Raw genomic sequence first — 15,800 nt, forward strand, 5'->3', positions numbered from 1 at the left:
TATTTGAAATGGAAAAGGTAATTTTCATTTATAATTTTTACTTTCTGAGTGTTTTTTCAACCCAATGCGAATTTTAGTATCACTCACCTTACTTGCAATATAAAAATGCTCCCGACTTGCATATATTTGCAATGCCGATTTCCCCCGGGCACCCTGGTTTTGATGTCTCTGTTAGGGAACACGTTTCGGGGAGAACAACAGTTCCCCCTACTTTCATTTAGTTGCAATGCCGATTCCCTCCAGGCAGTTTGGTTTTGATGTCTGTTAGGGAGCCGCCGCATGTGTCGTCAATTTCAACCAATCAGAAGTGGGTATTTCCGTAAGGATAGGTGTTGAGATTTTTCAATTGATCGATAGTTAGTTTCATGACATATATTATGTTATTCAATATAAAAAAATGTTATGGAGTGCCGAAATCGATTGATGCAAAAATTTCATCAATCCATCATGAAATGACTGAGCAATAAGCATTTGAAATTGGACAAGTTTCACGATGTGCTCGATTTTCGATTTTCAATTTGTACCCCAATATATTCCCAAAAGACGTAATCCTACGTCAAAAAATAAAGGAAAACCTTGGACGCTTCTCAAAAAGTAGTCTAATTCTTTCTCGAAGATTTCAAGTATACAAAATTGCTTAATTGACCAATGTCTTTACTCACAACGTTTCACTGCTGCGTGATGGTGCTGCCGACTCCTAAGACGAGTTGGCATGAAATCCATCGATATTAATAGAAAGTATAAAATTAAAAAATGCCTTCGAATTCAAATTGGAAAACGCAGAATATTTTTCTCTGCTCATTACATTGTAACCGACCGTCTTCGGCACTGGCTTGATACCAAATCATGGACCTTTCGGAGGAAAAATTGAACGCGCCCGGCGCGGTAGAAATTCTGAGTACTAATCCCCGAGCTTGACTGCCTCGAATGCTTTTATTATTCGTCATGTTTACAATTCTTGTTTTCTTATTTACTAATACAAAATTTGGCGCGCGCTTCGAATGGCTTTATTATTTGTTATGTTTACAATTCTTGTTTTCTTATTTACTAATACAAAATTTGGCGCGCGCTTCCTCGTGCTGACTCTGCACGCGATTGTGTAAAGAGCAACACAATTAAACTAGGGCAAATTTAGCATACGCGGAAACAAAAATTCACAACAGGGCCGTTCATCTCCAAGGTGGATGTACTTTTGTAAATTGACAACAACGCGCGTGTTAAAATGAAATATGGAAAAATGGAGCGAAGCATTCTCCAAGCGTCTCTATAATGATGTCTGAAGCGATTAGGGCCGCTTCAACATTACAATTCAAAATCCATCAGAATCCTGAATACGGAAGAATATAATACTAGACGTTCACGCAAAAGGTAGCGCGTGTTCTCTCACTTTGAACGAAGTATAAAAATAAAATTCAAACACCGACTTATGACGATCACGGCGAAAAACGGCGATCTGGCGCAACATCAGCTCAGGTGAAATATTCATGCTCCGCCGAGATCTCCGCCCTGCTCACTCCATAGCTAATGGAACACTATAGATTTTTGGGAACATCAAACGTCCATCCCCCCGTAATGCCGACGGGACCGAGAACAGGCGAATCCAATTTAGTTTTAATTTCTCCCTCCCTTCAACCAGCTTCCGGATCAGGTAGAGGAAAAGGACTGCACGAATTCGAGTTCGCAATCCAACCGACTGTTCCCGATCTCTTTGGCTGCTTCTCCCAAAGCTCCTCCGCGCAACTACCGGTATTAAATTATTGTGTTTTTCATTATAATTTATATTAATTGTATTCTCGGGTTCGGAGGCTGAACGTGGACCGGAACGCTTCGCTCGAGTCAGTGAAAATGTTGTTGAAACTAAAACAATTCGAAAAGAACCCTTCGTCCTGCTAGGTGATTGCTCTCATTTCATCCATCGCACCGCAACTCTGCATGTCGTGATTTATCTGTCTGCTTCTGACGCTGCCATCGCCATTCCTTACCCCCCACCCACTGGAACACTACGTATCATGCCGAGAGGGGGAATCGAGACCGGTAACGATGATGCTGCTGCCCTTTGCTTCTGCGCTGTTGCGATTCCCGAGAAGCCCCCGGGAGCCACGGCGCATACGTGCGAGATGAAAATTATTTCTACGCACCCCATCAAGACGCTCAAGGTGACTACTGGTGGATCCCGTTTTCTGAGTGTATGTGCAGGGGAACGGGGACAGAGTAAGAGAACGAGAGAGGGAGTAAAATAGAGTATTGTACGGCCCTCGCGCAGCATCCCGTCCCGTTGGTGGCAGGATTCGCCGCGATCCGAAAGTGAAGATAGCGCTGGATAATGGATGTTTGATGAGCGGAGAATAAGTGTCTGTCCGAAGGGACGGGAACGACGGAGGAAATTAACTTTAGCTCCCTTCTGTCTTTGGACCAAAAAAGGGGGCAAAACAAGAGTGGTAGCTGAAACGATTAACTGCTGAGAGAAATATTTATAAAGCACCAAGCGACCCTGCGGGGGGAAGGAGCTGCCGAGCGGGGAGCTGATAAAGTTCGGTAGCTGCCTTGAGCGTTTTTCGCATTCTTTTGATAAATGTGGAGAATGGAGAGCGGTACAGTGAAGGCCCCATCTTTTGGGACACCAAACTAAGCCATGAACAGCGCCAAATCATTGCCAAAAGCAAGATTCAATAATCAATCAACAGCAACAGCAACAGCAGCAGCAGCAGCACAGCGAGATGTGATTAAAATGGCAGCTTCTGTATCGGACGGAATCGAAATTGGTGCGCGTTGCGACCCCCCATTTTGGTACCTTTTTTGTTCGCCAGATTGGGTAAATGAGAGCAAGAGATAAATCTAAAAGTGATTAGTCTCACACGAGATAACCATGAAAATTCCAAACTTAACAATAATTGAAACCAATTTCGATAGGGACCTGGCACTGGCCAGACACGAACCTCCGCTCCGTTACCAAATGTGACCCATGATTGCCATCATGCCACCGCCGTTTCGGAGACCGCGCTATTGATTTCTGCCGGTTGGACCTATTTTGTTTCGAGGAGCATATACAACTCCGGGCCGAGGAAGCATGCTTAATTAGACCATCGGTCGCATGTTTCTCTACGCTCCCGGCTACAGCATCACGGCCACGGTCCAAAAAGTGAGGCACGCAACGCGTTGCGAATGGTAATATGTACTGGAGAAGCATTTCAGCTCGTGTCCAAACAGTAACAAAAGAATCTTATGCAAGTCGAATGAGGAAAATAAAAGCTATTACACGCCCAGATTTTTGACTCCTGGTCAAAATTGACTATTTCTACAGGTTTCTGCAGCGATACAGGTTTTGTCTTCATTTTATTTATTTACTTTTCACCGGAGGAAAGATCCCCATTCCAGCTGTTTTTCACAGTAACATTCCGCAGTGGGATATCCATTCACCGTAATTATTCAACGCAAACTCACGGTGACAAGGTGAGCCATCGCTCGCTAATTCATTCAAATGTAAACCCACCCCCACTTGGCGCAGCGCTGAGACCGATCCGAACGTGTGAATAATATTTATAGCTACTTGTTTTCCAATAAAACCAATCCATTAAATTAGAATTAGATTATTAAGAAAAATCAACACAACAACGAAGGCGTCGTCGCCTCTGACAGAGGTCGCCTTCGCAGAGACCCACAAATTAGTCACTATCGGTGAATAAATCTACTTTTCTACAGCTCGCGAAACCGAATTGATTAGCGTAATGATATATGCGTTTTTTGCGCATATGGGCTGCTCTCAACTTCGAGGCTATTAGTTTGGTTGTAAGGGGTGCGACATTAGCACCTCATTAACACTGGAAAAGTGTTGCAGGCGATTTTCACGCTTTAAAAGGACATTTTTCAGAACATCAGTCGGATGACTGCTTTGACTGTTAAATCCCAAACGTCGCAATGCTAACGGTATGACATATTTTTCAAATAAACAACTGCATCATCAAATGTTCCTTTACCTAACATACGTCGTCTCTCGCATTAAGAATGATTTAGCAACACGCATTATTATCACATATTTATAGAGCCCATAAAACCTAGAAAGCTACAGTTTAATGAGGAAAACTAATCTCTTTAAGACTAGTAGATCCAGAGCCACTTTAAATTAAATTTTAATGTTTTGACGTAGGATTACGTCCAACCGGAAGATATAGGGGGTAAAATGAAAATCTAAACACTGATCATGTAGGAAAAGAAAGGAAAGATTTCGAATGCTTATAACTCAAACATTTCTCAAGGGATCGCAAAAATGTTTGCATCTGGTTGAGCGAGGGATAAAATCTTTAGATCCCGATTTAGAGCACCAACATGCGATCCACAAATTACGGAAATAAATCTGTCTCTTTCGGTCGCATTATAATGATCGCGCTATCGTGATCACAGAATCAGAGATTCTCAGAAAATTCTCTAATCTTTTCTCTGACATTATCTTCGTAGGCAGTATTTCGTTGTGCCGGTCGCTACCCAAGTCAGTCCAAAGTATTATTCGAGTTAGGATGTAATTGGAATAGTCTACAAGATAGAACGGTCGGAAATATAATAGCGAATTCGTTTTTGTTCAGTTTCAACCTCAGTGCCGCACTAACTGCTGTCAAAACGTTTTTTCATTCACTCAGTGTCGCACTAGTTCGCCCCGAATGCTGTTAGTTTCGCACTGAGATGTTTCACGGGTTGGCACTCGGGTTCACCAATACAACTATACTAACTGTCAAGTTCCGAGTATTGTTTTGGAAAATCTAAAAATAAATGGAAATATAAATGGAAAACCTGCTGCTTTTGCTTTTGTATTATTGGAATCGTGATCCAATTTGGATTCTGATTTTGAAGAGTATATTCGAGTAGACGGCATTAAGCTACGTGTGCTTTCATTGGGAGACGAAAATAATGATGGATATACAGGTGGAATAAACCTGCTTTTAAAATCAAAATTATGAATGAAAATTTACTTTAACGTTGTTGAACGTATAAATTTACCATAGGGGCGCTGAGCCACTGAACTGTAAGATTTGTTTTTCGTTTGTCTCACCTTGTTATAATACCTTGAACTTTTCATGAATAAAAACAGAACACAACTTTGTAACCACATGTGTCGCCGCAAGTGTCTTTTATTTCATCCGGAATTCACAATTTATCACGCATTAGTCGAATCACTGTGCTATTCTTCAGCTGTGGAGGATCGGTCCCGCCCACAAACGTATCGAATATTTATTTTATGTGGTGAAATAAGAGTTTTTTTTTCCGATATCGCCGAAACATATCGAACAAAAACTGTGTCTAATGATTTTTTTTTTTTCCAAAATATATATTTTTATAAAGGCTCATATGGCGTTAGCCTCACGGGCCCGGGAGTTCAATACAATTTTTCTTATTATCTATGTTAGTAATATGTAACCGATTACTCGCGGTTGGCTCGAGGTTAGTATTACAAGTGTTTTCGTAATTGGGATGTTGCTGTCTCCAATGCTCTGTACGTGTGCCCGACACGGGATACTTCCTATTGGGATGCAGCTGACCATTAATCAGCAACGCCCCCCTAGTCTGTACCTCATATCTAGCGTGGTGCGTCTTTCTCGACTCGAGGAATCCAGGATAGAATGGTCACTAGCCGGCGCAATCATCAGTTCGTGTAGAGTTGTCATGATCGGTACAACCTTTGGCTCTTGTTGAATGATCAGTGGACTGCACAACCTTTTGCCCGTGTGTCTGTAAAGAGTGTGTGTATGTATTGCCGCGACTAAGTAAAAGTTTATCGATCGGATAGGAGGGATATGAAACGGGGACACAACGAAGGAAACATCATTAAACGTTGACATCGGCGTTTCTGAGGAACAGGTATAGAGAAGCAGAAGATCAGGATCACGGCTACCTAAGATATCCCGGACGGGGATATCCGATTGTCTGCCTTGTGCTCTTAGTGCTCTAGAGAGCTGAGAGCGAGCAGCATGGAACCGGATACACGACCAGACAACATGCTCGATGTCGTGGTAGCCATCGCCACAATCACAAAGATTGTTTGCTGCGAGCCCAATGCGATAGAGATGCGCGTTTAGGTTGTAGTGATTGGACATAAGCCGAGATATCACGCGAATGAAATCACGACCTATATTCAATCCCTTGAACCATGCCCTCGTCGAGACCTTAGGGATAATCGTGTGTAACCAACGACCGAACTCATCTCCACTCCACATGCGCTGCCAACTTACGAGCTTGTGCTGACGAGGAATGTGGAAAAATTCATTATAAGCAATTTGCCTTAGCTAGCGAGTCCGCTTTCTCATTCCCCGGAATCGAGCAATGAGAGGGAACCCATGCTAAGGTAATCTTGAATAATTTTTCGACCAAAACACTCAATAGATGTCTTATTCTTGTTAGGAAATAAGATGAGCGTTTATCAACCTTCATTGAGCGGATTGCCTCTAATGAGCTGAGACTGTCTGAAAAAATAAAATAGTGGTCGATGGGCAATGTTTCAATGATCCCCAGTGCGTAGTATATCGCACCCAGTTCAGCAACATACACGGAACAAGGATCTTTGAGTTTGAAAGAGGCACTGGAATTTTCATTGAAGATGCCAAAGCCAGTGGACCCGTTTATGAATGAACCGTCAGTAAAGAACATTTTATCAGATCTAACTTTCCCATATTCTGCCGAAAATATCGGCGGAATAGAATCGGAGCGTAGGTGATCGGGGATTCCATGGATTTTTTGTCGCATGGACAGATCAAAAATGACAGAGGAATTGCAGAAGTATGGGAAGCAAACTTGGTTGGAGATGCCTGGTGAAGGGTGCACGTCGTGGGTAAGGTACTCATGGTATAAAGACATAAAACTTGACTGAGGAGTCAGTTGGAGTAGATTTTCGAAGTTATCAATCACCAATGGATTCATGATCTTGCAACGGATGAGAAATCTGGAGGATAATTCTGTGAACCGAAGAGTAAGAGGGGGTACTCCTGCCAAAACTTCGAGACTCATCGTATGTGTCGAATGCAAACACCCCATGGCTATACGCAAGCAACGATATTGTATTCTCTCCAGCTTGAGAATATGAATCCTGGCAGCTGATCGGAAGCAAAAACTGCCATATTCTAACACTGATAATATCGTTGTTTTGTATAACTGAATGAGGTCTCCTGGATGGGCACCCCACCATGTTCCGGTTATTGTTTGGAGAAAATTGATTCTTTGCTGGCATTTCTGTTTCAAATACGCAATGTGTATTCCCCAGGTACATTTAGAGTCAAAATATACTCCAAGGTATTTGAAAAACATCGAGTGCTTGATCGTTTTGCCGGATAGGTGAAGCTGGAATTGGGCGGGTTCGTGCTTCCTAGAAAAAACGACCATTTCGGTTTTCTCCGTAGAGAATTCGATACCCAGCTTGAGAGCCCACGTGAACAGATTGTTCAGGGTATCTTGCAAGGATTTTTGCAGAACGGCGGGATTAGTACCCGTGATGGAAATAACTCCATCGTCTGCAAGTTGTCTCAGCGTGCAGTCTCTAGTTAGACAATCATCTATATCATTGACGTAAAAACTGTACAAGAGGGGGCTTAGGCAGGAGCCTTGTGGTAGGCCCATAAAACTGTATCGAGAAGATTTCAAGCTGCCATGATTGAAAAACATGTGCTTTTCTGACAGTAAATTGTACAGGAAATTATTCAGAATTGGTGAAAGTCCACGATTATGAAGTTTATCTGAGAGAATTTCCATGGAAACTGAATCAAATGCCCCTTTGATATCGAGAAAAACGGAAGCCATTTGTTCTTTGCGAGCAAATGCGATTTGGATTTCAGAAGATAGCAGCGCGAGACAATCATTTGTCCCTCTACCTCGGCGGAAGCCAAACTGCGTATTTGACAGCAAATTGTTCGTTTCGACCCACTTGTCCAAACGAAGTAGAATCATTTTCTCTAACAATTTACGAATACAGGATAACATTGCAATCGGCCTATACGAGTTGTGATCGCAAGCCGGCTTGTTGGGTTTTCGTATGGCTATCACTCTCACTTGTCTCCAGTCATGCGGGACAATATTCAGCTCCAGAAACTTGTTGAACAAGTTCAGCAAACGCTGTTTTGCCAAGTCGGGAAGATTCTTCAACAAGTTGAATTTAATCTTGTCCGACCCCGGAGCTGAATTGTTACATGAGAGGAGGGCAATTGAGAATTCCACCATCGAAAAATTCTCATAGTCGCATTGGAGTGGAATGTCGCGTACGACGCTTTGTGCAGGAACGGAATCGGGACAAACCTTTCTTGCAAATTTGAAAATCCAACGGTCAGAGTATTCCTCAGTGTCTAATGATGATTTTATATTATAATAGTAATCATTTATGGAACAAACAGGAAATGCATCGTTAAGTGAGTGTCAGAACTACATGTGTTAGGTAGACAAACAATATAAAGTAAAAATTTTCATTCAAACTTTTACTGATAGAGAATAATTTACCTCCCAAGCACGACACTGTACATTTGTCGTCACAAATATAAACAAATCAGACTATATAACGCACACCAACAAACCACCGCATTCGTGAAACTGAAAACGTTTTTTTATTACAGAGTCAGTTTGGCACTGACTCAGTTTAAAAAACGAATTCGCTATAAGATAAGTACATTAGTTTAAAATGGTTTACGGTTTTCTATAATTTGTCCGAATCCGCGTATAGTGCGCAACCATTGGTACTTCGAACCGGATTACGGATCGGATATTCGGACAAATTAACTGTGGACAATTGAAGTCCTATAAATCGTCATTGTGGTCTATTGAGTAAACAAAAGAACTAATTGTTCGCGGTAATTGAGTTCAGTGAAAGGTGAACCTTTTCAATACAAATTTCGGGAAACAAACGGTGAAATCAAAAAGGTTGATTAAGAGGTGAAATCTATCAACGCGTGCTGAAGTGAACCGCGAATGCTGCTGCATGGAATAATTTTGAAGGAGGATTTAGCTACTCAGACGCTTGGAAGGCGGAAGCAGAAATTACATCTGAGGAAAACTAAGAGAACTACATGAAGTTGGTGGTCTGTTGCATGTGACCGAACGCGGTGTTGAAAAAAAAAATGCATGCGAGTTAATTTCCGGCAAGTAATACAGGTTATGTTTTCATACTATTTTCTCCAAAAATCGCTGAATTGATGTTGTTGAATAATCTATTCACGCTGTTCATTCATATCGTTGCACGTCGTTGTCCATAGAAACTGTCGGGAGAGATCGCGTGGGTGGAACGTTGGGTTCAACAAGTTATCATACAGAAACTGACTAGTTTCACTGTTCCGGTTAGACGGCAATAATAAGTTTTGGAAATGACTGCCAGCTTAAAATCGTTATTAAAAAAGGAGCGTCAACCGCAGGATAGTTTGAGTTTAATCACACTATTTTTGAAAGCTACAGATCAGAACAGAACAAACGACAACTTGGTGTGCGACTTCAGAAGCTGGAGGAAATAGGAAAGGATTTTCTGGAGACACGAGCGAAAATCGAGATCATGTTAGAAGATGAATCAACTAAATGTGACGAAGAAGAGACCGCTGAAGCTGAACGTGAGTAGGAGAATTTCAGAGCTTTACTGGAGTTCGATGGTGAGTTTTGCAACCTCAAGGCAGAACTTCTCGAACTACAGATGGGAAAAGGGCATGCCTTTTCAAACGTTGATGAAAGTCATCACACAACGCAATCAGGTCAAACATTTTCCGAAGTGAAGCTTCCTGAAATCAATCTGCCGGTATTCAGTGGAAATATCCGTGAGTGGGTTACATTACAGAGACATGTTTCGCAGTCTCATCCACAGGAACACGCAGTTGACACCGATGGATCGATTCACATACCTCCGTTCTTCGCTTTCTGGAGATGCACTTAAGAAAATAAGCTCCATTGAGCTGACAGCCGCTAACTATGAGGTTGCGTGGGAGGCCTTGGAGAAAGGCTACGAAAATAAAAAGCTAATAATCAAAGCGCATTTGGATTCATTATTGTCACTGGAAGTACTGAAACAGGAAAGCTTTGAGGGTCTGAACCATCTTATTAGTGAATTCGAAAAGAATATACAAATGATAGAAAAAATAGGTCAGAAAACTGCAGAGTGGAGTACCATCTTGGCGTACATGGTAGGCTCAAGACTGGACGCTGCCACGGTGCGCCACTGGGAAACACATCATAATTCCAAAGAAGTTCCGTCATACAATCACCGGCTTGAGTTCCTGCGTAATCACATCGTCAAAACCCAGCAACTCAGATTTCCGTCAGCCAAGACCATCAGTGTGTCATGCTGCCTATAGCAATGATGTTAGATGTCCGTTTTGTAACGATTCTTGGCATTCTGCATTCAAATGTGCTACATTTCAGAAGATGAAAACTCCCGAAACAAACGAAGCTGTAGCTAGGAATAAACTGTGTCGTAATTGTCTTCATCCGGGACACTTTGCAAGGTCCTGCTAAAAAGGGATTGTGCCACCACTGCCAGCAGCGACACCACTCCATGCTTCACACCGGACAGTTAAGATACCCAGTTCCCCCATCGCAAGCACGGCCTACGACGATAAACCACCAGTTTCCAGAGTCAAAATTCACGCATTCAGAGCCGAATGAGCAAAACGTTGCAATGCCTAACGATACACCTGTTACGCCCTCTACCTCGTATAGTGCACCCACACAACCAACCACTGGTACGGTCACAGTAAGTCAAACCTACAACACATTTCCCGTTATACCCACACACAATATTCTATTATCAACGGCACTTGTTAGAGTGACAGATTCTTGCGGAAATATCATGCTAGCAAGAGCATTGCTGGACTCTGGTTCCCAACATTGCCTCATGACTACCGCATTTTTCGAGAGGCTACGATTCGAGAAAATACCATCGTATTTAAAGGGTGTGTCACATCAAATTGCATCACGGAAAAAACGCTGTAGAAATTCGCCCAGTAGACCGATCCTTTTGAAAATTTTAGACAGTAAAATAAAAACTATTAAACAACTTTTGGCATTTTCTTTTTATTCATACTTCGAGCCCAAGCCCGTATGCTCGCACCTTCCTCTTTACCCCGTCCATAAGGTTCTGTACAACGTCAGGTTGTAGTTTTTTTATTGAACAGAAATCCATTTTCTCTTGAAGTCCGCCTCCGATTTGACAACTTTTGGGTTCTTCCGGAGGGCCTGCTTCATAATCGGCCAATATTTCTCTATTGGGTGAAGCTCCGGCGCGTTGGGCGGGTTCATTTCCTTTGGCACGAAGGTGACCCCGTTGGCTTCGTACCACTCCAACACGTCCTTTGAATAGTGGCACGAAGCGAGATCCGGCCAGAAGATGGTCGGGCCCTCGTGCTGCTTCAATAGTGGTAGTAAGCGCTTCTGTAGGCTCTCCTTAAGGTAAACCTGTCCGTTTACCGTGCCGGTCATCACGAAGGGGGCGCTCCGCTTTCCGGAAGAGCAGATCGCTTGCCACACCATGTACTTTTTGGCAAACTTGGATAGTTTCTGCTTGCGAATCTCCTCCGGAACGCTGAATTTGTCCTCTGCGGAGAAGAACAACAGGCCCGGCAGCTGACGAAAGTCCGCTTTGACGTAGGTTTCGTCGTCCATTACCAAGCAATGCGGTTTCGTCAGCATTTCGGTGTACAGCTTCCGGGCTCGCGTCTTCCCCACCATGTTTTGCCTTTCGTCGCGGTCAGGAGCCTTCTGAACCTTGTATGTACGCAGGCCCTCCCGCTGCTTGGTCCGCTGGGCGAATGAACTTGACAAAATTCAGCGTATTGGCGACATCCCGGACCGAACTTCTCGGATCACGTCTAAACTGCTTAACTACGCGCTTGTGATCTTTTTCACTGACGGAGCATCCATTTTTGCCGTTCTTCACCTTCCGGTCGATGGTTAGGTTCTCGAAGTACCGTTTTAGTACTCTGCTGACCGTGGATTGGACGATTCCCAGCATCTTACCGATGCCCCGATGTGACAACTCCGGATTCTCGAAATGAGTGCACAGGATTAATTCACGACGCTCTTTTTCGTTCGACGACATTTTTCCAAATTTACGAAAAATTGACAGTGAAGCATGGCCAACGTGATCTATACACTCTTATCTGATTATAAGCGAAAGCTGAAGATATAATTCCTAAAAATTGCAATTTGATGTGACACACCCTTTAGTTGTCCAAGGTATCGGATCTAGTCGATTCACGTCCACTACAGCAGTCAGCGCGGAAGTAGCAGCCAGAACAAAAGCCATTTCAAAATATTCAATGAACATGCATTTCTAGGTGCTTCCGAGTCTCAATGTATGGCTATCAACTTCTAGCTTCAACCCAACGGCTCTCAAGTTTCCTGTAACAGCGCTTTTGGCCGACCCGTTATTCTACGAATCCAGTCCAATCGATCTCATTATCGGAGCAGACATTATCTGTTCACAAATCAAAAAGGACAACGTTATGTTCAGAGACTCTGGATGAAATGATCTGCACAATATATATTCAATCACCAGAACTGCAACAAATGTACGAGGCAGTAGGCCAACTCTGGTGTTGGGTCAACATGGGTACTACGGAAAAATAATAGTTGTTGAAGAGCAATCTCGATAATTTGCATTTTGCCTATTTAGGATAACATATTTTCGGGCGATGGGGAGAACTAGGGCTCCTCCAACGGCGGAGGTCGGGGTCAGCCTCCGCATTTCAGTTAAGTTATGTATTTTACGAGTTTTCAAAAAGCTTATCCATCTTCTTTTTTTTAGTCTAAATCAGTCACCAGCCAACCATCTTGGCGTATATGCATTTGATGCCAGCCGCAACCAGCATCGATTAATAGGAAATATTTCGACGTATCACAATAAAAAAAATTCTATTTTTCTTGAAATAAACAATTGAATTATTGTGATATGTCAAGCTTTGCCAAATGCACCAAATGTTTTGATTGGTCCTATTTATCTGCCGTTCTACGCATAGTTGTCCCATGTTACTTTTTGACGATTTTCACTTTTCTTCATAAAACGTTGTCTTTATGCATAATCTTACGGAATACAAAAACATATAGTTTGTACCCAGCTTTTAAAAAAACAACATCAAGCTCATGTCCCATGTTGATATTCTATTCATAACTGTCCCACCATGTATTTTTTGTAGATCCATGTCGAATAAATCGGTTCAAATACAAGAATTTCATGTCACACTTTCAGCAGGGCTAATGTACCACAAATCTGGTTTTGGAAGAACGAACTAATTCTCAAACAAATAAGAAAAAGTTTACCAGAACACGTGTACACCTTGTTAGCGAATGTCTATTAAAATGAGATTTATATTCTGCGAAGGTGTTGCAGATCACTCATTTCTTCATAAAACGATGTTTCTATGCATAATCTTTCGGAAAAACACAAACAAAATTATTGCATATCAAAAAACAACATCAAGTTCAATTGTCCCATGTTGATATTCTAGACATAACAGTCCCACCATGAATTTTTAAACCCATAATCAAGCATGATTGATTCAGTGAAGGGATCTCATCACATTTCATTAAACAAAAGTATAGTGCTTATAAAAAAAAACCCGGTGTATTGCTAAATTGAAATACTTAAAGCTTTTGGTGGACAAATATGCGAGAAAACTTTGATTGCGTAGAACGGCAGTTATGCTCTTCAAATAGTTCCGAGCAAAAGGAACAACAGGAGTAACAGCGGAATAAAATTTGGATACAAGCAAAGAATTGTATTGTAACCCTTGTGATTCTACCGCCAGTCGAATGAAATAAATTTGGTTGTTGCTTTCCGAAAACATCATTCGTTTTCTAACCGCGAAGCAGAGCTCTTCAGCTAAGGCCATCGTTCTAGCATGTAGCGGTTGCAGCAGCAGAAGTAGGGGAAGACAGGGTAAGACCGACCCCCTAAGAAAACCAATTTTAAATGTCCTTCAGGATTTCCCCTATTTGTTGTGCTGCATATCTTTGAGTATATAATAATATACTACCAAAAAAATGTGAAACTGTTGATTATATAACTTTAAAAAAATGCATTTCATTTTGCTGGCGGGGTAAAACGGACCATTACGAGATAAGACGGAGCGATGCTATTTTCAAACAGTTTAGTCTAGTAAAAATAACAGGAACAGTGTTGTCTCAGGTACTGAATATTTAGGGTTCTTCATAAACTACACACAAACTTCTGGAAAGACCATCCACATTCCACATGCAGAGTTTTGAAAATATTCGCGAAAAATTTACCAAAAATCTATAAAGACGATTATCTACGTGGGTCTAAAATCTTTCAAAATCTGTTCACGTGAAGTCTGAATGACCCCGAAGTAGGCATTTCTAGTTCCGATTCGATATGTTGTTTCGTTCAGCCAGCTCGAATGTCATTTCCTTGACATCTCGCATTGTGATGGCGTATAATCGATTCACCAGCTGCAGCAAATGCTCTACCAGTTCTTGTTCCTGAGTAGTGGTAAAAATTGGATCAATAGATCCAAGCTTCATCGTCGGTGATTTATTGCCTCTGATTTGTTGGTGGTTCTAGGAATTCCAAAACTGTCTGAAGCTGTCCTGATGGACATGCCGTTATCCACTGCCGCTTTAGCCATTTTCAGCTTGTCGAACGTCCTTTGCATCTTCGACGACTTCCTTATGTACTCGGAGGCATTTGTGTGTAAAGAGACGAATGAAAAGATGGTATTTTATTTGATATGAAAATCATTCAATATCACAACGTGTGGCACTTTTCCCCCGTCGAAAATGGTCCGTCTTCCCCCCCACAATACCTTTTGCATTATTTTGCTCTTTACACGCATTTTATATTATATTTTACATACCTTTTCACGCAGGCAGAACCGGAACAATCTGCTGAAGGACTGGGATACTGGCAACTTACGGAATATACAGTTTTTGCTGGAGAAATCCTTATTTTGGTTACCTTGAAAATTAGATCGCTTGCAACCACAATGGACGAAAACTTTGTTTTGTTTACAATTTCTAAATTTCGTGCGCTCAAGTGTTGCAAAGTGTTTCGAAATGACAAAAATATGCTATTAATGCTTTTTGCGTAGCATCTTTGCCAAAATACTGAGGATTTCTTCTAAAACTAAAAGTGGTCCGTCTTACCCCGTCGGGCGGTCTTACCCCGTCTTCCCCTAACAGAAGCGGTAGCGGTGGAGAAGGCAAACTGAAGTCTGCAGTCTGCGGGGACTTCGAAGCCACTGTTCCACGAATATCATCAGCAACGACCAACGAGTTTTCATTTTGCTGTCATCAAATGGACAACCGTAACCGTAACCGCTTTTGTGTAATCAACACTGTTAGGGAACACATTTCAGTAGGAACAAGAGTTCCCCGTACTTTTATGTATTTGCAATGCCGAAAATTGGACAATTTTCACGATGTGCTCGATTTTCGATTTTCAGTTTTCACCCCAATATGTTTCCGAAAGACGTAATCCTACGTCAAAAAAAATACGATCCTGCTGTTCTTATTATATCCCAGAGTATTCAGGAAAAAAGTACTATCATAGACTCGCAAGAAATCCAGAGCACCTTTTCCAGACATTTCACCAAGTTTCTTCCAAACCTTCTTGATTTTATCCGATAACAACTGAAACTACCGACGGAGACGTTTTGACTATTATCGGAAATGTAAATACTAACGCAACAGACAGAGCCACCTGGTGATTACGTCTAGCTATGCGAACAAATGTTCATTGAAACGATTGATTGCCCGCATAAATAAACGCAAGCGTTTTCCAAATGGAAAAAATATGTTTCAATCCGCAAAATCTCCTAGGCTCTCTTTTTGCCTTCAACTGG

The sequence above is a fragment of the Toxorhynchites rutilus genome, chromosome 3 (assembly GCF_029784135.1).
Source record: "Toxorhynchites rutilus septentrionalis strain SRP chromosome 3, ASM2978413v1, whole genome shotgun sequence".
Classification (NCBI taxonomy): domain Eukaryota; kingdom Metazoa; phylum Arthropoda; class Insecta; order Diptera; family Culicidae; genus Toxorhynchites; species Toxorhynchites rutilus.